Source organism: Lissotriton helveticus, chromosome 3_1 (assembly GCF_964261635.1).
Source record: "Lissotriton helveticus chromosome 3_1, aLisHel1.1, whole genome shotgun sequence".
NCBI classification, from domain to species: Eukaryota; Metazoa; Chordata; class Amphibia; order Caudata; family Salamandridae; genus Lissotriton; species Lissotriton helveticus.
In genome coordinates, this window is record NC_136061.1 from 406,172,699 (window position 1) to 406,197,589 (window position 24,891).

The window sequence follows — 24,891 nt, forward strand, 5'->3', positions numbered from 1 at the left end:
ATTGGCTTGGTAGTTTGGTCTGCCCTGTTCCCATGATGCACTGGGCCAGAGACAGACTAATTTGCATGTAGCCAGGTTCTGAACTGGGATGGTGCAGTGAGCTAAAAAACGGTGATGGATCAAGCCCTGATCTTTTGACTGGGTAGGAGTGTTCTGCTTAATTCAGATACTCTGTCCATCACCACCCCCCTTTTTGAATCGTTTTGGCCACCACAAGCGTGGAAGGGTATGCTCAGATGTGAGTCCCTTGCTCACTGCACCATCAGGATTCAAGCAAGCCGGGCCGAAGACGGCTGTAATGCCAGAAACCGGTCCCCGGAAGCTTGTTTCCTTTCCAGTAAAGAATTGGCTTGGTAGTTTGGTCTGCCCTGTTCCCATGATGCACTGGGCCAGGGACAGACTAATTTGCATGTAGCCAGGTTCTGAACTGGGATGGTGCAGTGAGCTAAAAACGGTGATGGATCAAGCCCTGATCTTTTGACTGGGTAGGAGTGTTCTGCTTAATTCAGATACTCTGTCCATCACCACCCCCCTTTTTGAATCGTTTTGGCCACCACAAGCGTGGAAGGGTATGCTCAGATGTGAGTCCCTTGCTCACTGCACCATCAGGATTCAAGCAAGCCGGGCCGAAGACGGCTGTAATGCCAGAAACCTGTCCCCGGAAGCTTGTTTCCTTTCCAGTAAAGAATTGGCTTGGTAGTTTGGTCTGCCCTGTTCCCATGATGCACTGGGCCAGGGACAGACTAATTTGCATGTAGCCAGGTTCTGAACTGGGATGGTGCAGTGAGCTAAAAAACGGTGATGGATCAAGCCCTGATCTTTTGACTGGGTAGGAGTGTTCTGCTTAATTCAGATACTCTGTCCATCACCACCCCCCTTTTTGAATCGTTATGGACTATTCAATAAGGCCGCAGTGATACGGTGGAGGAGAATGTACCAGTAGCATAAAGGTCAGCTGTTTGTGGGCTGCAGTTTAGCTATACACCACCCATTTGGGTGACTTTAAAAGCAAAGCATGCTCAGGACTGCAATTGGAACACTGAATGGCTGCGGTGTCAGCCTATTCTTCAAAAGCGGTATGTTCCCAAAAGCCCACTTTCTGACATCACTGACACCAGTTGGTGTCAGCAGAATACTGAACACAAGCAGCAGGGTATGATCTTTATTTATAAAGTGTGATGAGCCGTGAGTACGAGGTCTGACAGGACATGTATTTCCTACCTTTGTTTTATCATGCTCAGTGCATCCAAAAGCACTGTTGCAAGAGCAAGCACGCATACCTCCCAAGGGCCATGATGTTAGCTTTTGCCACAAAACCTATTAGGGCACAGTTCTGCAGTTAGATCTGAGGAATGAGCCTCTACAGCATGTTCTTCTTCTTCTGCACAAAGTTGAATTATGTATGCCATCCATAAATTGCACCGACCAAAGTAAACCATTTTGACCTGGAAAAACCTGCTTTCAACATTTGCTGAGAATCTCCTATGTAGTGCATTGAAGCGCACAAGGGTGTGGTGCTTTGTGTGTAAAAAGCAGAACATACCAGATTTTGACATTGGCCTGCCCTACATAGGTTGGAGTAGTTTGTTTTGTAAAAGGCCCACTTCTTAATAGAAGTCACCTTTTTCGTGGGCCAGCTCTGGGAGCAGTAACAGAAAACATTTACTGTTGGAATATTTATCTGGCATCTAATTCAATACCAATACAGAATTTTGGTAGCTATGCTCCCAAGATGACTTTCTAAAAAGTGGTTTACATTTGCTGAAGTCAAGGCAGCGCTAGGATTTATACCTTTCTGAGTCTCTACCTCTAACAGTGGCACTGATCAGGGAGCTGTTCACAGATTAAATGTAACAGATCCCCGGCGAGGGACACATGAGAAGGACTGTTTTCGGTAGGGCAGCTAGCTTGCTGGAAGATTTCTCGAAGGCCTGAGGAATGTGTGGAGTGTGGGGAAGGGAAGTGCAGTAGATATCAAATTGCTCTGACAGGAACTTTGGAAGATTTCCTGCTGATAATAAAACAGCAAAAAACACAGTTGATGGACAGAATGCAGAACAATGTCATACATTCACCCCAGTACAAGGATCTGGGCCTAAATCCATCGTTTTTTTGCACTCCACACCACCCTGGGTTAGACACTGGCTATATGCAAATCAGCTCTGACCCTGTGCCTCATGGGAACAGTCCAGTCCGAACTACCAAGCCATGTTTTTCCCAGACCGGAATCAAGCATCCAAGGACCGGTTTCTGGCTATCAGCCTTCATTCAGCCTGGATAGCTAGACTCCAGTGGTGTGGAGAGCAAAAAAACGATGGATTTAGGCCCAGATCCTTGTACTGGGGTGAATGTATAACATTGTTCTACATTCTGTCCATCAACTGTGTTTTTTGCAATTTTCACCCCGAGTGGGCTGGGTATGCTCAGACGTGAGTCCCAGGCTCTCCACACCACTGGAGTCAAGCTATCCAGGCTGATGAGTGCTGATAGCCAGAAACCGGTCCTTGGATGCTTGATTCCGGTCTGGGAAAGATATGGCTTGGTAGTTCGGACTGGACTGTTCCCATGAGGCACAGGGTCAGAGCTGATTTGCATATAGCCAGTGTCTAACCCAGGGTGGTGTGGAGTGCAAAAAAAGATGGATTTAGGCCCAGATCCTTGTACTGGGGTGAATGTATGACATTGTTCTACATTCTGTCCATCAACTGTGTTTTTTGCAATTTTCACCCCGAGTGGGCTGGGCATGCTCAGACGTGAGTCCCAGGCTCTCCACACCACTGGAATGAAGCTATCCAGGCTGTTGAAGGCCGATAGCCAGAAACCGGTCCTTGGATGCTTGATTCCGGTCTGGGAAAGATATGGCTTGGTAGTTCGGACTGGACTGTTCCCAGGAGGCACAGGGTCAGAGCTGATTTGCATATAGCCAGTGTCTAACCCAGGGTGGTGTGGAGTGCAAAAAAACGATGGATTTAGGCCCAGATCCTTGTACTGGGGTGAATGTATGACATTGTTCTACATTCTGTCCATCAACTGTGTTTTTTGCGATAATAAAACAGCAGCAATGCTGTATGGACCAGTTTTTGATGTGGTGGGCCTCGGTCAGATTGCCTCTTACTGACCAGTGTTTCAGAGAGGCACAGAACTTGCATAGGTAGTTTTCCCACTGGTATGCAGGTGAAGATGTGTGTTTTTTTTTTATACACCTACCAATGGGCGGACAGCAGAGCTTTTAGGGTGAAAGCAGTCAAGGGAACGTGGCTGAATGTTGTGCAAAATGGCCTCACGCTAGCATAGCTACCTGCTGGTAATCATCAAGCTCCTGTCATCCGACGCCAATTAGACAAAAATGCATCAACAGACACTTCCAAACAGTGTGCTAATGAACGAGATCCAGTTGCATGATAATGGAACAGCAGGAGGCACTCTGCAACAGAAAAATGTGTATGTGAACACTGGACCTCTATCCTCTCTTGGGGAGAGGAGCTATAAAAAAGTGGTCTCCCAATGCTGGGTGCAGCCAAGGAGTTTAGAGAAACAAGTCCATTCATGTTGGGGGCCTCAGAACAATAGTAGGAGAAAGCAGGACTTGGTTGTGCATAATAGGAGGCGGCCTCACAAGGCCACCGCATGAAGAGGGTCCTATGGAAGTCTCCGCTGCGGCGCCGGGCCTAAGAAGAGCCCAGCAAAGGTGATTAAAAATAGTCCCCCACTCCTCAACTATCAGGAGTGCTGCAGCGGGCGAGTCGCATTCCCCCCACCCCTCTTCACATAGCTTCCAGAGTAGAAGACATTCGGAGTAAGGAAGCAGGAGAGTAGATAGATACCCCCAGAATATACAGGTCAGAGGATGGTAGTGGTGGATACACAGGTCGCAAATCAAAGATTGAACATATTCAAATGGGTTTTTAGCTACCAGGAACAAGTAAACAAAGGACACAAAAAACAGTTTCAAGTGGTGCCACTCAGGGTAGAGAATACCTCACTACCTCAGGTGCAAAGAGACGCAGATAACCACTGAGGTGACCTGTGAAATTGATATGCAACAAGATTTGCCCCGGCACTCTTAGAGCATAGCATTCAAATATATGACATTGTTTAGTCAGGACTACTGTAGCTTAAGGTATACTTTAGCAAAGGAAAACAGCAGAGATTTTGCTTATCAAAAAAATGTTAATCGGTTTATTCCATACAAAATTCAAGCTTTGCTAAAAGCGTTTTTATCAAAGCGTTACAGGACTGAGAACACTGATGGTTCTAACAGATGGTTACAAGATGAGATGTCTTATGTTGTAGTAGCGTGAGAATAGGCCGTCCGCAGCCGTACCGGGCGTACTTGGGTCCCCGGCCGCGGACGGCCTGCTCTCAAGTTGCGGGGCTTATCACTGCTCTTCGCGTCAGCCAAGAGTCACTACAGAATACAATGTTCCACTGAAATGTTCCGGCAGCGACATTTATAAAATGGACCTATAATAGTCCTGCAAGTGTTACGTAAATACCAGAAAGTGGGTCAACAATTGTGCCTTACCGTATCCATTCTGGTACTAGATGTGAATCATATTCGGAATATTGATCAGACTGCACTTCTTAGGATTTGCCAAAGGCGACCAAAGACGTTACAGCTGTCATTTGGAAAAATGACTTTCAAGTTGAATAATATTTCATCACAGGAATCTACTGGCGAATTATCACCCTGTCATAGCGTAATATTATCTTCATAAGCCTTGAGGAAGTGACGAAACACGTGTTGGCTGTACTCCAATTTTCCTACTAGGACTGGATCACGCTACTACAACATAAGACATCACATCTTGTAACCATCTGTTAGAACCATTAGTGTTCTCAGTCCTGTAATGCTTTGATAAAAACGCTTTTAGCAAAACTTGAATTTTCTATGAAATACTGATGAACATTTTTTTGATAAGCAATATCTCTGGTATTTTCCTGTGCTAAAGTATACCTTACGCTACAGTAGTCCTGACTATACAATGTCATATATTTGAATGCTATACTCTATGAGTGCCGGGGTACATCTTGTTGCAGATATCCCCCAGAAGCGGCACAGGAATAAGAAGGCACAGAGACCTGTAGAGGCACTACGCTTTTACATCAGTGAAAAACAGAAGTAAGAAGATCGGGACAGAGAGTGATGAACAGCATAGGGGTGAAACAGAAGAAATAGCACATGGCAAGGGAGCGGACAGAAAAATAAAACACCCCCCACTTTGAGCCACATGGAACGAAATGTTGTAGCAAAGTGAGCGATCCCGATCCTTTCTATTAAAGAGATAGTGTGCATTGTTGCCCAGAGGAAAAAGCTTCAGAATGATGCATTTTACAGCATGATTTGAAAATAATGTGGCCAAACACTGCACATTTACTAACATTGACTTCTTTCTTTCTTTGTATTCTTCCCTTTTTTTCTCCATTTTTCTTTCTGTGTCTTTCCTCCCTTTGCATTCTCCTCTCATTCCGTTTTTCAATCTTTCTTTTGTTCTGTCCATTCTTCTTTCAGGTGTCTTATGAACTTTCTGTCCTTCTTAATGTTCATGTTTAATCCTTCTTCCTTGTTTAAATCTTTCCTTAGTCCCATTCTCACCTACTTGTTCCTTACGTTCTATCCTCTCCTGTTCTTCCTTTGCCCCTTCTCCCATCCCCTTTCTTCATGAATTCCTTCCATTTGCTAAATCTTTATTTTCTTTTGTTCCACTGTCCTTCCACACATCTCTTATTTCTTCTTTCCAATATTTCATTCTATTGTCAGCTTTCCTTTAACTCCTCCTATTTATATTTTGATGTTTCTTCATGCTACCCCTTTTTAGGTTTCGTAACCTGGCGAGGGGCGAAGCCACTCCCAGATCGAAATCTGTTGTTTCTAATAGTGAGGTTAGGACAGCCTCTGTTTCCAATTGGCTAGCTCCATAAATGGAGGCTAGCCATTGGGAGGCAGAGGCTGTCAATCGCGTTTTCTCTCGAAAACGCGATTCGGGGGCGTTTCTGGTGCTTTTTTTAAGCCCCGCCCCTTTGTCCCGGGCCGCGCTGCGATTGGCTGCCGGCCCGGGACACCCCCGTGACGTCATTCCAGGGCCGCGCTGTGATTGGCTGCCGGCCGGGACACCCCCGTGACGTCAGCCAATCACAGCGCGGCCCGGGACCTGACTTGTTTTTTATCTCAACTCTTTATTGCTTTTTCAAAAAGAAACAAGTAATGGTCATAATTCACATACAATCATATGAATATAAAGTACACTGATGATACAAAAAACGAAAAGCTGTTCTGCGTCTCCTATGCCTCTTCTTTCACCCAGGGTTCCCCCTGGTCGTCCCTCCATCACTTCCGTTTCGCTGACGTGCTCCCTTTCCCAGCATGCCTCGTTCGCCCCCTCCCCGGTGTGTGATGGCATTCTGCTAGATACAGACGCCCCCTCCATCTCCTCCCGCGGCCTGGTGCACGAGAACCCCCGCCGCCACCATGAACAACTTCCACGACAAGCCCCAGCAGCAGGTGCAGCAGCAACAGCAGCATGGCGGGGTGAAGCCCGAGGAGTTCCCGCAGGAGATCTGTGAGTCCCTAGGCCGCGTGGCCCATTGTTCTCAGGCGTCTTCCCGCGCTACACTGTATCAGATCACGGCGCTGGAGAGCGCGCGCCTGGATTAATCCGCGCGCGGCAAGTCGGGGTTTTCAGCACTTGGAGGCGGTCATTGCAGGGCTGCGTGCGCGCGCCGTATGCTTCGCAGCCTGTGAACTCATTCGTGCCTGGAAAACGGTGTCCGTCGTGCACGCTATGCTTTCAAAACGACTGCGAACCATATGCACTCAATCCTAAAATTAATATCAACTCGTCAGTTCATTTGTACTGTAGGAACTCTGTTGTGCACACTGTATTCAACCATTGTCGCAGTGCTTGACCGCAGGGAACTGGACAGGTATGGCCAATGTGCGCCCTTAGGGGGGAGTTTGCCCCCCCCCCCCGTGAAAACAGGAGTACGAGCTTTGTGCGCAACAATTCAATCTACATTGCCTTAAAAACATGTTTATCTTGCACAGTATATTTGTGCAAACATGCTGAGTTCCAGTGTTTGTCCAAAAGGAGGGGGCGTGGCCATGCTTGGTGCTCCCTCGGAACTCATCCTAAAGCCTGAAGGCTCTTTAAAACTGAGTCGTGCACACTTCGAATTAATATGCCTGAATATATATAGAGTTTTTCCTCAAGGCGGTGGAAAGGGCTGTGCAGAGTGCGCGCTCGCAGTAGGAGTGATTTCAGTCGTGCCACAGGACTCGCTTCTACCGTGTACACTGTAGGCGCCATTGGGGTTTGATGCTTACCCGCAGCGCACGCGCGCTTAGGCAAGTTAGCTCAGTGATTTCTTAGATAAGTTCGGCTGCCGGCACATGCGGTGGATATTTCGTTCGCACTTAGTATTTGAATCTGCACAGTACGGAGTGTGAGCACTGGGACAGTATTCTGCAAGTGAAGGTTGCTTCGTGCCGGTTGGGAGTGACGTTTTGGGGGGAACGATAAACAGGCTGAATGCGCACCAACCCCTTGTGGAAATGCTGCTTAAATTAATATATGTGGAGCGAAATGACCGCGTTTTAGGCTACGTGGGGCTGTGGAAACTTCGGTCGAGATTGTGGTTTTGCACAATGTGCAGTTTTCAGAATGCTATCCCCGCGATTATCAGTAAATTATATATTTTTTGTTTTTTTCGACTGTTAATTTCGCGCCTTGCATTTTGTGCAACAAACTATACAAACATCTTTCTCTCCCCCGTATCATGGCCTGCACTTTGGAGCCTCATGTTTGACAACCCCCTTCAGCAACAGATGTCTCCGTACCCCATCCGGTTTCTGTTAGTTTGTCGCTGTGCGGTCTGGGCTCCTGCTCTTGTTAATATGTAACGTCTATCGGCTCGCTCTTGAATTGAGAGATTGCCGAATACTTCTCTCAAACGACAATAATCTCTTTAGCTCTAGTGCTGGGAGTTTTTGTTGTTGACATTTTTCCACACTAAAGTTAAACGTCTGTGAGATTCCGAACTCCTCCTATTATTTTTTTAGGTCTGGCTTGATAGCACATTTATGGATTTACTCTTTGTGAATACTTTTAACAGTATATAGTTCGGGCTTTGGCTCCAGCCAGAGAGTTACTCTCATTTCATGCTAGTTACCTGGTGTTCCATTCCACCCCATATTGAGTACCTGCCTTTAATGGAGACTGTTGTACAACTTAAAAGTGCAATCACATGTTCGTTTTTATGTTGTAAATGCACAGTACAGACGACATAATTTGATCATATATATCTATTTTTACTTCACTAAACTCTTTAATGTTTTTTAGTCGGGATTTCAAATGTCTTTTACGGAATTAATACCAGCCACAGTAATTTCTAGGGAGGAAAAATCATTAGTGTATGTTTTGCATACAATCATCGTATTAAAAGACGTGGAGAAGAGAACCCCGAAATGGAACACATTGATGTGTTAGGGGGGGGGGCAGGCTTTACATACCGTAAGTGCGCACCCCCCCCCCCCACACACTCTTGTTTTAACAGGGAACGTTGTTTCTGAATGGTTCGATTTTGCATCTTTTATTTGCTGTTGATGGCTTTGGTAGCAAATAAGGCATGTACGCATACCCCCTAATATATTGGAAGTTAAAATATTTAGATGTTCTTTTTCGTAACGTTACCTAATTTATTTATTCAGTGATCTTCCCCTTGCACAGCACTCTACACCACTGTGCTCTGCACCAATGTATGCCACTCTATTCTGTACTATACTACGCCACTGCACTGTGCACCACTCTAAGTCAGTGCACCTTAGGTCACTCTACTTTGCACTGGGAAACAACTGTTACATCACGGTTATTAGACCGCGATGCCTTTACAACGACCGCGTTGTTACAACGCAATGCCATTACTACACAAGTCATTACATCGACTTGCAGTAGATGGCGCTGTAACATAAGGAATGTATAATTTAATATTCCAACTCCAGCCTACGCAACAGAAGGGAATGTGTTGGAATAGTAAATTATAATATTTCCTTATGTTAGAGCGCCATCTTCTGCAAGTTGATGTAATGACTTGCGTAGTAATGACATCACATTGTAACAACGTGGTCGTTGTAACAACCTTGTTACGGAATGCGATGTATTTGCATGCGTTGTAGCATGCTATATTCCTTTGCATCACTCTACCTTCACTGCACTCTACTCCCTCCTGTGCACTGAACACCCCTCTACTCTAAGCCTCTGCACTCTACGCCAGTCCACTCAACTCTCCCACTCCACACAACTCTCCCACTCCACACAATGCCCGTCTGCCCACGCCACACCCTGCCACCCTAGTCTACCCCACACCACTCCACGCTGCTGTACCACATGGCTAGAAGACTGGTAAAGCCGTTAGCATTCGCATAGACAAACTTACTGACTTTTCCAATGCTTGATCTCTAAAGCAGTGTTTCCCAAAGTAGGTGTGAGCTGTGTTTTTGTGGGCCATGAAAGTTAAAGCAATAAATAAACTTTTACATTTGGTCTTTATATTGTCACATTTGCCAGTGCTTCAAAGCCTGAGGTCAAATGTCAGGCAGGCTATCTATCTCTTCTGAAAAATTATTGCTTTTTCTTTAAACATGGTGATTGGTGTTTACTTTTCTTTCTCTGACTACAAAGTAAGAGGAGTTTTAAAGTGAATTATATGACGAAAGGCTATAAGATGCATTTTTTGCAACACACAACAAAATGCAAATACCTGTAAATGAACTGTATGCATTCAGCAGTTAAGAAAGCAAAATAGAAGCCCATTCTCGGGAATTCTGAAGTGTGCCAGAATCAGAAATGAAGAGAACCCCAATTTTCACACATTAACATTTTGGTGCTATACCGTTTTTCAGTAAAACTGCATGTCTGTGCAGTTTTACTGGACATTTCAGTTGCTGTCTATGAATGACAATGAGCAACCACATGATGCTTTCGTTAGATTAAAAAATCTCCTGCTTCATGTACATTACAGGTAGGTGGGTTACAAAAAATTATCGTTCTAAAAAGTGGGGTGTGGTTCTTACAAGTTCTGAAAGCACTGCTCTAAAGTACAAAATCACGCATGACATAAAGAGTTACTTGCATTCTCTCCTTTACTGAGCTTTGATGCTCCAGTAATGGGATTTTTACCTAAATGAAAAGCTTTGTGCGCCACAAGCGTAGCGTTAAATTCTGGAAACTATGCTGATGTCAATCAAATTTAGTCCAGAACTATATTTAAATATCAAATCTCCTTCTGGGGGACACAACAACGTTTTCTAAATTGCTCAATATGACAGGGTGTGCTCTGTATAAGAAGCCTAGGCAGATTGTTGTTATAGGTGGTGGTTTCACTGAACCGTTTCCCATAAAGAATACTTTGTGAGGGTGGGCACCTGGGGTGCACGTGTGCTCTCCTATACCTTGTGCTACGGGTAAGGTATCTACCTGTAAAGGTGATTGCATAGTGGTGCACTATGTAATTTTCTCTATTTAAAATGCAGAATAGCTCTCTAAGTTGCACTCCCTATCTTTATAACGGAGTGTAAAGTTGGGCATGGTAATAGAAAAAACAAGCATTTACAATGCAACGGTTTCGCCTTTGGAAAAGTTTGAGCTATTGGCATTGTAAATGACAACATTTGTATTTATGTGTTGGTTTTGAAAACAGATAAATAAATGGCATTGTCCTTTACATTGCCAATAGCTCTAACTTTTCCAAAGGCGAAACCGTTGCATTGTAAATGCTTGTTACAAGTTACATTCTTTTCTTCCCTCGACAATTTTTTCCCTTTCTGTCCTTCTCTCCTTCTTTCTATTCTTCTTTTGGGCATACGTTTCATCATACTTCCTTTAAACCTTATTATTTCGGTTTTTATTAGCATTTTTCTGTCCTTCCTTCAAGCTATTTCATTGTATTTGCCTCTAACTTTTTTTTCTTTTATATTCATGGAAAAGACGACCTCCAGTAATCAGGCAGGCGGCTGACCTGGACGCAGTGAGTACCAAAGGAGAAACGACTTGGCCTACTACCTGTACTAACCAACCGTAGAGCAACTAATGTCCTTTTTTCTCTGACATTTCCTTGTTTACACTAATCGAGTTTGACAACAGGCACCATCTCCCACCGGGATCCATGTTCCGAAAAATCTTTGTAACTTAAGTAGGCGGTTCCAAATCTGTCTCAGTTATGATTGATGTACATACTGAGAACCCTTAGTGGTTTGATCACGTCAGCCTTGTTTTTTCCTGCCTGAAAGACGGACTTGTCGGTACATTGTTGTGTGCAAATTTGATAAAAATAAATGGGCTATTTGGTCGCCTGTCGGCACATTTGGTGTGCTCATATCTTCTAGATGAACATTTGACCTGTGTCCACTGTAAAATTCAGGGTAATTTAAGACAAGTAAGGACGTTTTAGATTTCAGACGTTCCTTACACCCAACTATATAGATTGCATGTCAGACAATGCGATAAAAAAGCTCACAACTTCATTAGTTTGGGATTGGGGTACATGCATTGACATTTGGTCACCACCGCCTTTTGCCCATGGATGCTGCTAACCCATATGTGTCTCCTTTTCTCTTGCAGAAAACATTTTAAACTGATGGTGAATTTTGTAAGTTTCGCACTCACTGCACCTACGCACACCTTAGCTTGTGTGCATAGATAACCCTAGCTCTGGGCAGAACTCACCCTGAGCCACTGGTCCTGAAGAAAGCCAATGGAATTGGAACATATTGGCTGTAACATGTAGACCATTTCACTCTGCCCATTTTCACAATTTCAGGGACATGCAAGATTATTTCTTCTCACTCAAGTCCAATTACTCTTTTTAACCCTACCACAGGAACTGCATATTAAAGAATCTGGGATCCTGGAGGCAGTTTTAAAATGTTCACATTCACGTTATTCACTTCTTCACTTCAAGTCAAACCTGTAATCAGGCGTCGAAGTACACTTATGAGGCACTCGGCCCCCATGGGTGGGAACCCAAAGATGAAGCATGCCACCAGCTAGGTTGGTGGGGGAGGGTTATTTTATAAACCTAATGGGTTTTCTGTAAGGGGGACTTCTTTGATGACCTTAATTCTATGGTCAATTCTAGTTCAACCTGAGCTCGTTCTTATTGTTTGTTGATTCTTTTATATTCAAAACATTTCTCTTCCATTCTGTCACAATTGTAACTTTTTTTAAACTCCTCCACCCCTTCCACATCCCATAGTTGTACCACTGTAATTTATGTATTTTCTTCTGCCTTGCAATGACCTGCAAGCCAGAGGTGAAAGTTAAGAAGCGCCATAAAACTATTTTATCTGCCTCAGGCACCCTATTTATGCTAGCATAGCAGTGGCTTTGCTATGCCCGTGGCACATGGCTAAATGTTGCAAGCAACTGCAAATCTCTTGGTGCTGTGAAGAGAGGTGAGTGAGGAGGCTAATTCAGGACTAGCCCCCACCCCTAAAGAACAATAGTAGGTGAATATAAAGTAGAATCACCAGGTTGGGTGCTGCTGCATCTAAGTGAAGCAACAGCACCCCACAGGTTGCCAAACATGGGACAAGAGAGAGGGTTCCGCTTGTCTCAGCAGAGTATATTCCATGTTTTTTAGAACTAATCATGTAAAGATACCCTGCGAATAAGAAGGGGGGAAATAGAAGATAGCAAGGGCACCCAGAACCAAGCTGGCAGAGCTCCTCACAGTGGTATGTCTTTTTTTATGAGGGTGAATGTATCCAAAAGTCACCGGAGTGCTGTGTAGGGGTCAAAGATAAAATTACAGCCAGTGAGTAACAGGAGAGGTACCTGGTTTTTGGTCTTTTTTTATGCATAGTGATGTTGTGTTCTGTAAAGAGATGTATCTTCAACTCTTTCCTTAATTGGAGCAGCATTGGGGATGTCCTGATGAACACAGGCATGGCGGTCCAGATCCTGGGTGTATAGATGGAAAAAGCGTGCTGTCTTTTTTCTTTCTTTCTTACAAGTCTTAATCTGCAGTCTGATGGTGTGGCAAGAACCACCAGCTATGGCAAGCTTTTCTGCAACTAGGGTAGAGGTGGTGGTTATGATGGCTTTGTGAATGATTCAGCAGGTGCTGACGATGGTGCAGGCCAGCAAAAGGAGCCAATGAAGTGCCATCCTAATGGGGGTGATGTGATCATATTTCTTCAGGCCCTGCATGAGACCTGGTGCGGCGTGCAGTATGCCGTAAAAGGTGCCATTGCGTAGTTAGGAGACCACGAGCCAGGGTGTCTAAACAATTCTGATGGTAGAGAACAAGAGTTTGAACAACAGATCTGAAGTTGTATCTTGAAGAAACGGTTTCACTTTCATTAGAAGAGAGAACTGGTACCAAGCCTTTTTTGTGATTTTGTGCAATGTGTTCCTTGAGGGTAAGGTGTGTGTCCAGGATGAATCCAAGCAACTTGGCATTCAATGAAAGCTTGAGCCCGGAGCTGGATCAAAGCATGGTGCACAGTGGCTCTGAAGAAGAGAAGCAACAATGTACAAATGACCAAGTTGTAGGAAACAATTGAAGATAAGAACATAGAAGGAGGAACCCTAAGAAATGTTAGAGAAGGCGTAGCTCAGAACATACTGGACGCAGACATGGAGACAGTGACATGCTGAGAACACAGGAGATTGAACCCAGAGACTTAAAATAAAATTGCAAGAGGACTCCAGGAGAGAACTGGGGGATATGAACTGGTGACCTTAACAGTTGGTCAGTGCAAGAAGATTTCCCCTTCCTTCAGCAATCATGCCTACATTATATAAGTAGGACACCTGAATGATAGGTCTGGTTGTGTTCATGCACATGTGATGGTGGATTGAAAGAAAAACAGGAGCCCCAGATATGAGGAGGGAAGAGAGTGAAGTCATATAGAAGCTGGGAAGAGAAAACTGAACATTAAGCCAAATAAAGCTTTGACAAAAAAACAATACGTACTGTTAGTAGGGAGAGATCTTGATGGTTTGGAGGGTCAAAAGAGAACAATTCAACCCAGCAAACCAGACTGATAAACTTTGAGTGTGAGGTCACATTATAGTGTAATATGTTCTATAGTGGATGGCGACAGAAATGTCCTAATTAGGGTGGTGTATAGTTTTGAACCTAGAGCAGAGCGGACTGGCTGGTTTTGGTAGAGAGGGGGAGAGAGAGAGAGAGAGATTGATGAATCAGTTACATAAACACGAGAAGCAAAGAGAATTCAAACATGGCCTTAAGTGTCAAAATAGATATTAGAGTTGCTGGGCTTAAATAAAATGATACCACACCATGGGGGACTTGAGATACTATTCTGAGATGTAAACTGTATGAGTAATAACATTAAAAGGGGAACCATTTTATCAAATGCTCCTGTGTAGTAGTCCTACAGGTACATTTAACAGACAATACATGTACGTATCTGTCCAGGGGTAAATATAAATGACTTGTTCATGTTAGGTTTCCCCTGGGAGTGTGAATGATGGGAATTCTGGTCAAACAATCCATTTGATTCGTCCTCACAGAAAGTTGGATAGACCACAATGGCTGCTATGCAGCTGTGGATGGGATGGTGAAATTATTGTGCTGGAATCAATATACCATGTAAAAAAAAAAACAAGGGTGCCCCAATATTTGAACCTGGGGTAGTTAATAGTGCTTGGGAGGTAACAATGGTTCAGTAGAGGCCAAATGGTCCTTAAAGGAAAGGCAGCTATTGATTTATGAGTGTTAATCACTTAGCCTATGGCATGAGGCATATTATTGAATAAATACCATAAAAAGAATCCACAGTAGACAGTTTACAATTGTACAAAGGAACGCAGGTTGGGCATTGACATAATAGATTATTTATTTAAAAATATTATATCAAATACTTTTGAAATATAGTTCACGTGCTCACAAGGAAGTGAAAAGGTGCGTGATGTGACGAGTGATAGTGACATTTGAAAATATATACATCACATTGACAACATAAACAAAAACCTCTGGCAATAATTTTTAACAATAACGGAGTTTTTTGTTGTAAGCGAGGTCGACGGCGTTTTGATCTCAGTAATTTTAGCGCATCCTCAGGACGAAATATGCAAGCATGTGGAATTTGTCAACCGGAAGAGGGCCGGTGAGATAATGAATTGAAGCGGGGGTGGTCGATAATTTGTTTGGAGCCGAGGGTCAGTCTCAGAAGTGAATACGTTCCGCGGTCTCCAGGAGCCAAGTAATTCAGGCAATTATGGGAGAGAGCGGTTGCTCTGGGAAGCGAGCATACACTGCTGCAATGGCGGTCTCAGAGTTTGTATCGCTTAAGAGCACACCACCAAGTCAGCGTGGGAATTTAAGTTTAGTTGAACCGCATACGTCAGTTCATGCAAGGAAACAGGCAGCCGCTCTGTCTCGTGGTGGGAGAACATTTATGCATTCAAGCACTATGAAATCAATATATTTGCCTTATACATTGCTGGGGGTTACGAGAACTAGATTGAGTAGGATTGTAACACGATTTACAATCAGATTATTTTAATTTCACCTTTACTGATCAACTAGACAAACACCAACAACTTGGACATAACAAACATTTGTTAAAGATTTATGTTCACACACTGGGCCTAGATCACACTTGAGTGGGGACTTCTGTCATCACATTTTGTACTCTGGCACCCATAGAACACTGTCTAAATTATTTATTCACCAGACCTATGTAGATTTTCAGATTCTATGTCAGAATCGGAGGCTCTGATTATGCTTCTCAATTTTCTTTACTGAAAATTCTCAGCAGCCAATCAGATAAAGTAAAACAAAAATACACACTACAATACCCATAAACACCACTGGGTATCACATGACAACCATTGAGTAGACCCCTATAAAAGGAGCATAAGAGAATATCACATCCTCTTTCTTTGCTGCTCCGCAGCCAGTTAAGTGCATTACCTGTCCCATTATTCATATTGTTGGCTTTGTGGTTATTTGCGCTTTATTTATTTATTTACATTTTGTGCCTCTGCGCATTGCGCTACATTGCCTTCTCTCACCTGTTTCAGGCGGTAGCCTTTTGTTGTTTCCTGTTACTGTTTGCGCTGCTCGTGCTCTGTCGGTTGCTCCTGCTGTGAGCCCCTAGCGCTGTCAGTGCGCTCGACTGCTTTGCCTTTTTGCATTCTCGTGTTGATCGCGCATTGTTTCTTGCTTTCTTCGGCGGCCTTTTTGTGAGTGTGTTTGGGACCGGGCGCTGTGTGCCCTTGTTCATTTCAGTGGATCGGGAGACGAGGGTGAGGATGCGTGCCGTTCCGATGCGTAGTCCTCTTTCTGGCACAACTATCTGGCCGTTCCGTGCATGCACGGCGGCCATTTTCTTCCCAATATTGCCTTTTTTTCGGGTTTAAGTGACCGCGGGGGCAGCGTGTGCAATTGCTCTTCACCCACCAGTTTGTGCCAGCCCTCAACCGACGCTCAGGTCTACAATTGAGACTTGGGCTGTATAATAAAGCATAGGCATTGCCTAGAGTGGTGTTACTAGGCAGGTCCTCCCTCCACATTCAATTATTGCTGCACACAGTGGGTCTTGCGTCCTTGTGTTGCTTTGCCTTGCCTGGGGTTCGCCACTCCCCCTTACTAGATCACTGTCCGTCCCTCCAGTGTATGCAGTGCCTTTTTTTCAGCACAGACAGTGCATATCTGCTTCATTATTCCTCTGGTGGGTATACCAGTCACCTATGAGTGGCAATATGTCTGATTACTACTATGATGAGGAATATTTTGATGAGGGCCCCTCTGGGTCATTGGAGCATGAGCTGGTCGAGGCTCTTGATGTGGGAGTCCAGCACTCCGCAAATAAGGCCATGGTCAGGGCTATTGAACCCTTAAAGCGACATTTGTGTAATTATGCCCTATAGCAGGGCTGGCTTCCCTGCTCTACGTCCCGTTCTACCTCAGGCGGAAAGGGTTCCAAAAACCCGCACTCTTCAGACTTTTGCAAAATTGGCTAAAGGTGTATCTACTGACCATTCTTATGGTTCTTCAACCAAGGATACTTCTTCTAGCTCGCCTCTAAGACATGATGGTAATACCTCCTCTGATACGGCGTCTGAGCCAGAGGCTTCTCCTCCCCCTGCTAAGAAGCAACGCAAAGAGCCTTTTGTTGATGCTCCATCCCATCCAAATTTACTTAATTTTGAACCCGCTGAAATTGTCCACCCTAACTCCTCCTCATGGCTTCCCTCTACTGAGGTTGCTGAGTATGTGCAGTCACACCTGCCTCAGGCCTTTGATAAGGATGTCAGAGCGCGTTTGCGCTCGGAATGCCCAAGACCGGATTTAGCGGACAAGGTGGCAGACACTCCGGAAGTTGATCCCTCCATGCTCACCTATCTGAAGAAATACACGAAAGATCCTAAAAAAGGAATTGATCGTGCACGGAGATCCTGTCAGGATACGTTACTTGGTTTGACTGGTCCCCTAACAAAAGTTTTGGACTTGGGTTTCAAATCTAAAACCTCACGGCAAATTATAAATCCTGATGATCTGATCGGATGGGCTCAGCAAGCCATCTGTCAATTGGGCAATTCCAATTGTGCCATGTCCTGTGAGCGCCGCCGCTCTATTCTTTTGAAGCTCGACCCTAAGTTGCCAGAGTTATCTACCTCTGAGTCAGACCCTTTGGCACAGGGTCTTCTTTTTGGTCAGCCTTTTCTGAAAGAGCTGACTAAGTTAGTCGCTAATTTCAGTGGCTTTGACAAGGCGCAGGGTTCCTTATAGCAGGCTTTTTTTCCGTTTTTTGGCCGGGCCAGACAGTGGGGGCGGTTGTTCGGCCGCGGTTGCCATCAAGGCGCACAGCGGGGTTATAATTCCCAACGTGGAAAGTATCAGGACTCCAACTCTTCCGTCTCCTTCTATCCAACACGTGGATCCCGCAATAACTACAAGAAAGGCCGTTATGGTGGTAAGCAAGGAGGTCAACGTGATGCCGCAACTTCAGGTGAGCCTAATTCCCTTTTCAGAAGTTCAATTGGGGGGCCGAATCCAGTATTTTCTCAACAATTGGCAAAAGATCTCGCAGGATGTGTGGATCCTGGATTCGGTGCAAGGTTACAAAACAGTTTTTTCATTCCCCCTCTCAGACTCTCCCTCCTCGTTCGATGGTTTTTTCCCTTCAAGAGCAAGTGTTCATTTCCAGCGAGATCGAGTCTCTGCTTCAAAAAGGGGCCATAGTGCGGACGTCTCGTCATCCTCAGGGCTTTGTCAGCACCGTCTTTCTAGTTCAGAAGAAGGGGGGTGGATCCAGGCTTGTTTTAAATTTCAAGCAGTTCAATGGATGGGTTGTATATCGTCACTTCAAGATGGAGGGGATCCATCTTCTTCGCGATCTTCTTCAGGAAGGGGACTGGATGGTCCGCCTAGATCTGAAAGATGCCTATGTCATCTTTCAGATGCCTAGGCCAGTGCCCATTTACAGACCTCATCGTCGTTTTCTTCAATTCCAATGGCAGGGAATCTGGTAGAGTACAAAGTCCTTTCTTTCGGCCTCTCGTCAGCACCTTGGTGCTTCACGTAACTTCTGAGGCCTGTGGTCGAACTTCTTCGAGCCCGAGGCGTTCGCCTCACAATTTATCTGGACGACATTCTCATCATGGGTCAGTGTCCTCGCCTAGTAATACAGCATCTTGCTTGGACCATAGATCTGTTGCAGAATCTGGGCTTCTTGGTCAATCCTCAGAAATCAGTGTTGATTCCGTCTCAGTCTGTTGAGTTCCTGGGTTATCTAGTCAACTTCCTCACTTGTCAACTCCTCTTGCCCAATCAGAAGATGAGATCTGTCAAGAGAGAGTTGAGATTGATTTTGCACAAGCAGATTGTGTCCTTGAGGTCTGTAGCACGGATCGTCGGTTTGTTAGCTTCCTGTATCCAAGTGATCTTCCCGGGTCCCCTTCATTACCGAGCAACGGCTCAAAATATGGCATCTCCAGAATGGCCTCAAGTACTCCGATCAGATTCCTCTCACAAAGGAGGCGAGGTGGGAGATGTTGTGGTGGCTAGAGCATATGGAGCCGTGGAACGGTCGAGCCCTATTCGGCACCACTCCGGAGGTGGTGATCTAATCCAATGCCAGTCGATGGGGCTGGGGAGCCCGTTGCGGTCAAGTGTTTACAGACGGCCGTTGGTCTCCAGGGGAATTGAATCTCCACATCAATTGCCTGGAACTTCTGGCGGGTTCTTTTGCGATTCGCTGCCTCTTGCCCCGTCGGATGAATTGTTGCATTCTTCTCCACATGGACAACGTGTCAGCGGTTCATTATGTAAACAAATTGGGTGGGACATGGTCCCAACTTCTAGCGAAGATTGTCAAAGATTGTTGGCACTTTTGCCTTCAGAACAAACTGTTTGTAGTGGTGGAGTATCTTCCCGGGTGCAGCAACCAGGTTGCCGATTGGGATTTCAGCGATTTACAGGCTTCACCCTCGAGTTCTCCAGTTGTTGAACCAGACATAGGGCACTTGTCAGACTTCCCTGGTGAACCGGAAACTTTTCTTCCCCTGCACTTCATGCTTAGCTCTCCCAATGTGAAGCACTTGGTGTCGGGTATGTACGGTAGCATACGGGCACAACGATGCGGGTGGAAGGTTCAACCCGCATGCATTGGAGTTAAGATTTAGGACAGGAGGTTACTGACGACCAATGGAAGTATTGCTGTAGCGTCACAGAACATGTATCGGCTAGTTGCAGATTCAAGGTCATACATTATAGGTTCTTGCAATGTATCTATTACACCCCTGCCAAAAAGTACAAATTTCAGCTCTCAGATAATGATAGATGTGACAGGTGTAAAAGGGCTGGAGCGGGCTTCTTGCATCTGGCGTGGGAATGTCCGGCGGTATGGGAGTACTGGCCGCAGGTGCATAAGGCCCTTGCAAACATGCTGGGTACCACGTTGGAGAGAGACCCGTTGATCATGCTGTTGGGATATACTGCACAAATACCCAAACGCAGTAGAAAATTCCTAGATATTGCTCTATTAATGGCCAAACGCAGGGTAGCATGCCGCTGGGGTAAGGGGAGGGCCCCAAAATTTAAGGAATGGCTACGGGATGTTATATATATTGTCAGGAGCAAACATCTGTTTATGCTGAAACACAACCGATACAAAAGGGGATGACGGACGGAGCGTTCGAACAAATCAAACACTCACCCCAGTCAACTGATCTGGGTTTAATCCATCACCATTCTTTAGTTCACTCAGCCACCCCAGTTCAGACATGGCTATATGCAAATCAGTCTGACCCTGTGCCTCATGGGAACAGTCCAGCCCGAACTGCCAGCCATGTCTTCCCTGGACCGGAAACAAGCATCCTGGGACCGGTTTCGGATTCATAATCCTCATCAGCCAGGCTATCTTGAATCCAGTGGCCAAGTGAACAAGGGACTCACGTCTGAGCATACCCTGCCACACTTAGGGCGAACAAAGCGATACAAAAGGGGATGACGGACGGAGCGTTTGAACAAATCAAACACTCACCCCCAGTCAACTGATCTGGGTTTAATCCATCACCATTCTTTAGTTCACTCAGCCACCCCAGTTCAGACATGGCTATATGCAAATCAGTCTGACCCTGTGCCTCATGGGAACAGTCCAGCCCGAACTGCCAAGCCATGTCTTCCCTGGACCAGAAACAAGCATCCTGGGACCGGTTTCGGATTCATAATCCTCATCAGCCAGGCTATCTTGAATCCAGTGGCCAAGTGAACAAGGGACTCACTTCTGAGCATACCCTGCCACACTTAGGGCGAACAAAGCGATACAAAAGGGGATGATGGACGGAGCGTTTGAACAAATCAAAGACTCACCCCCAGTCAACTGATCTGGGTTTAATCCATCACCATTCTTTAGTTCACTCAGCCACCCCAGTTCAGACATGGCTATATGCAAATCAGTCTGACCCTGTGCCTCATGGGAACAGTCCAGCCCAAACCGATGGCCTCTAGACCAAGAGATGTGTGGGGTCCGCTACAAACATTTCTCACACGAGGGGAGGATCTGACTCATCCTCAACTAATGGTGAGTAACCGGTCGATGATGAAGATGGATCACCCTGGTACCCTGGTGGCTTCATACTGTTTGGACATTGCCTAAGTTGATTATGTATTTGGATGGTTCATATATTCATCTACCTTACTGATGATCAACAATGCACTGATATGGTGGGCATCTCTGTCATGGTCTGTGATCTTCCTAATATCCCTATGTTTCCACGACCGTGCTTTTAGTATTGATGCATTGTATATTGAGATATGCCACTACTACTGGTGAGCAATGTGGATATGATATGCTGCCTCTAATGCAACTACGGAGAAGGTATGAATACAACGTCATTGTCTATGGTAACTTCTGATATACATGTCACGCTGCATGATTATGTATTTCTCTTTCTGTCTGAAAAACGATATAAATAAACAATTTAAAAAGAAATTCTGTAAAGAAAATTGAGAAGCATAATCCTCGCCTGCGTGTCCTTAATAGAATTGAAAATTCTTGTCACGTATGTTCGCAAATTTTGAATTCTACTATTGTGGTCCCAGAACTACATAACCATTCTTAGATTTTCACAATGCTGACAAATAGAGATAGAGGACTGGAGAGTATACACCTGCATGCTTAAGAACAGAGCTATTTAAACTTTATTAGCAGGGAGCAGAACAAAATATTTTACAGAGAATAAAGACTCGGTTGCATCCAACATATCCCTGTGGGAGGCCTATAAAGAAGTATACTTTCCCAAACCACAGGAATGAAGAAAGCCAGAAATGAACAAGTGGATCACTTATAATCTGAGGTACTTGGGTTAGAAAGTATGCAAGAGAACTATCACAAAAGGCACTTTGTACTTTGCCGACTTTACAGCAAAATGCCAGAGCATTAGCTGATGAAATGGTAAAAAAAATTCCTCTTTTTGCACAGATACCTGTTTGAGGTGAGTGATTGTAATATGGGTGGTGGTTTCCATTCAACTATGGCCACTGAAATAGGAGACCAAGCAAAACCCGGGCAGAGCGCTCTAGACGCTCGAACGCCCCCTTGCTGACATCACAGCTGAGAAGTATTAAGGGCGGCGATGTGAGGAGGCGAGGAGAGAGATGCCAGGTGAACACAGAGTTGTGGGAGAGTCACAAGAGAACAAATGACAGGAAGGAGGAGACGTATCAAGGACCTGGAGAGCGGGACCCCGAGCCATCGAAGTCTGGAGAAAGAGCTACAGAAGGATGCAGCTGGGCAACAACAGCAGTCCTCACAAGAGAAGACAAAGAGACAGAAGACCGGCAAGGGTGTGTCAGTATTCAAGCCGAAGAAATTCAGGATGCCACGGCTCTGACTTCGAACTGTGGCCAGAGGCAAGTCCAATGTTGGGGTTTCTGGAGATGGTGGTTGGGTTGTCGGCCTGACGGGGACACCCATAACTAAACAGGAAGCGAGAAGGGTATTAGAGAAGTGGAAGCATTCCATCACAGTTCCAATTGTGTTTGTTGTGCACGAATGGTGATGGTCCCGAAATAATGCACTGAGTCTCAACTAATCTCTTTCTTTATTTCATCCTGAGGCAGCCCAGTGGCCTGAACCTGAGCATTCAATCCAAGCGGATCGAATCCAGTTTCAACAGAGGACCTCATTGCAACTGAAAAAACAGTTCTAAGGACTCTATTCTAAAAGGTTTCCTTGTATTAATATTACATAAATTCCCTTTACTCTTAGTGATGTTATTATATTCACAACAAACCTAGTATAAACGTAGCAAAGGCCTTCTGGCATCTTTACTCTCATTACAGTAATAACGCTTTCCAACTAGAGAGGAATTAACTAGATGGCTATAAAAAATAAGAGACCGAGCAGGAAACAAAACAAAGGGAGGAATTATCCAGATATGTCAAGAAACATGAGGGGTATATAGAACCCAGACACCTCATAGAGAAAAATGAATGGAAAAGTTAGTAAAAAAAACTTCCCACAATAGCACTAAATGCAACCTACAAAAATGATTCAGAATGAGAGGATGAGGAGAGTGCTACTGTCCTAGCCCAGTTACAGAGTGGTAAGAACTGGCAGAACGATTAAATGCATAACTACAGATATAACCAATCACTTACTGTCATTTTACAAGGAAGTGTATGACTCAGGGGAACTACTCCCAGACTTAAGTATGATTTAAAGGAACAAGGGTCCCTACCACACACAGTTAGAAGGATTACTGGAGAGATAGTTATGACCACATGCAATATCCATGAAAACAAATACAATCACATCTGTTTAACAAAGAAATCCGTATATGTAGTTGGGGACACAAAATACAGAAGACATAACATCATATAAACAAACTCTGCAATAATGTGTGGTGCAAATTAAAAAAACATCAGTTTGTCACAAATACATCTACAGCAGCTACTCTGCCATTGTTTTCATTATTTTATACATTTTATAGGGTTAGTGCATGGACCAGTGCTTAATTGGTAAAAAAAACAATTACGTGCCCGGGCCCTTCTTGGAAGTCTACTGCAGCCTGTACCAACCATACCATACCCTGCCCGTGCGGCTATTGACTGTACCAACATAACACCTAAGTATCGACATCCTACAAGTTTGACAATTCAGATGATTTCCGGCCACACAAAGCTAAAATAATGGCATGAGAGGCTGGTTTGATTCGTTTTCAGTATATATTGACTTGATAAACATGACTGCTGTGTTCATCTCAAAATTAAAAAAAGACAACACCACCATATGGTGGGGTGTCACTGGAGCTGGAAAACACAGGCACAAATTAAGCACTGGCATGGACCACGTTTTCATGGACATTGCGTCTGGTTATGACTGTCTCTGTAAAACGTTAATTATGTATTATAGGGGTCCTTGTTCCTTTAAAGCATTATGTAACCCTGGTCCCTATTCATCCATGGTTTTCCCTTGTATTTTTCTAAAAGACCTAAGAATGGTGATAGTCACCAAGATAAAGTTCATTGCCAAGAATTGCCTGCCTGGTAGGAGACAGAACCTCTTTCCTCCTAGGAGATTGACATATTGAACCGTTGATTTTTGAAAGAATACAATAGCTGGTCTTCTGTGGTGAAAAGGAATGGATTACAAAAGATTTTGCTAAAAGTTCAAAGGAGTTGAAGTGTAGTGATAGTTCGTCTTTTGACTGTCTGTCTGCTCTTGACAGATCTATGTATCCTGTGCTCCAGCCGAGGCAGCTCTGGTCTGACTCTATCTGGTATGGAACATGGAACAAGACCAAAAATGTCCTTCCTGTTCCTAGCTGCCACGTGATTGAGGCACCACTGTAGTTCCTGTCAAATGTCTGCAGTTCTTTAGACTTGGTCGAAATAAGACCGTTCTGTAAATGAGCTGTCATTCATTTCTGTAGTATCCGATACTGCAGAGGGCTCTTAAAGGTTGCCTGGATGGAAGAGGCCCACTAATCTGACAAGCCAGCAAAGAATCTTGTGAAGAGGAAGAGGTAAGGTGGAAAAGATGGTGTCTATTGCAAATCCCAGGAAAGACATCAGTCTGGATGAATTAGATCTTATTTGGGATAATTCGGGATGAAGCCCAAAGCCTCTAAGAGAAATGGTGAGATGTAGTTGCTGCTTCAGAAAGTGGCAGGCCAAAGATATCAGAGGTATGTTATCTAAATAAACCAAGGTTAAGGCCCCTGGCTCTCAAAAACTCTGCAATAGGTTTTAGCAATGGGAAAAGCAGTAAGAAGCAGTGGACAGTCTGAAAGCACGGGCCAAAAATGTTTATATAATTTGGTGACCCTGAAATTGTAGAAAATGACGGTGAGGAGGAAAGATAAGGTTTTTCAAGTCGGCATTTTTCAGGTTCGGTATGACCAGGAAGTC

The 24,891-nt window shown here is 44.7% G+C and overlaps 1 protein-coding gene across 2 annotated transcripts in view; it reads left to right on the forward strand.

Moving 5' to 3' along the window:
- Positions 1 to 24,891, forward strand: part of LOC144822541 (queuosine 5'-phosphate N-glycosylase/hydrolase-like) — a 211,438-nt gene that overhangs the window by 9,657 nt on the left and 176,890 nt on the right. Inside the window, exon 2 of one of the 2 annotated variants that reach the window (XM_078680188.1) lies at positions 10,983 to 11,022. The exons of the other annotated variant lie outside the window; for it this stretch is intronic. The gene's annotated coding sequence lies outside the window, so the exon portion shown is untranslated. The remainder of the gene's footprint in view (positions 1 to 10,982; positions 11,023 to 24,891) is intronic. 2 annotated transcript variants of the gene reach the window in all.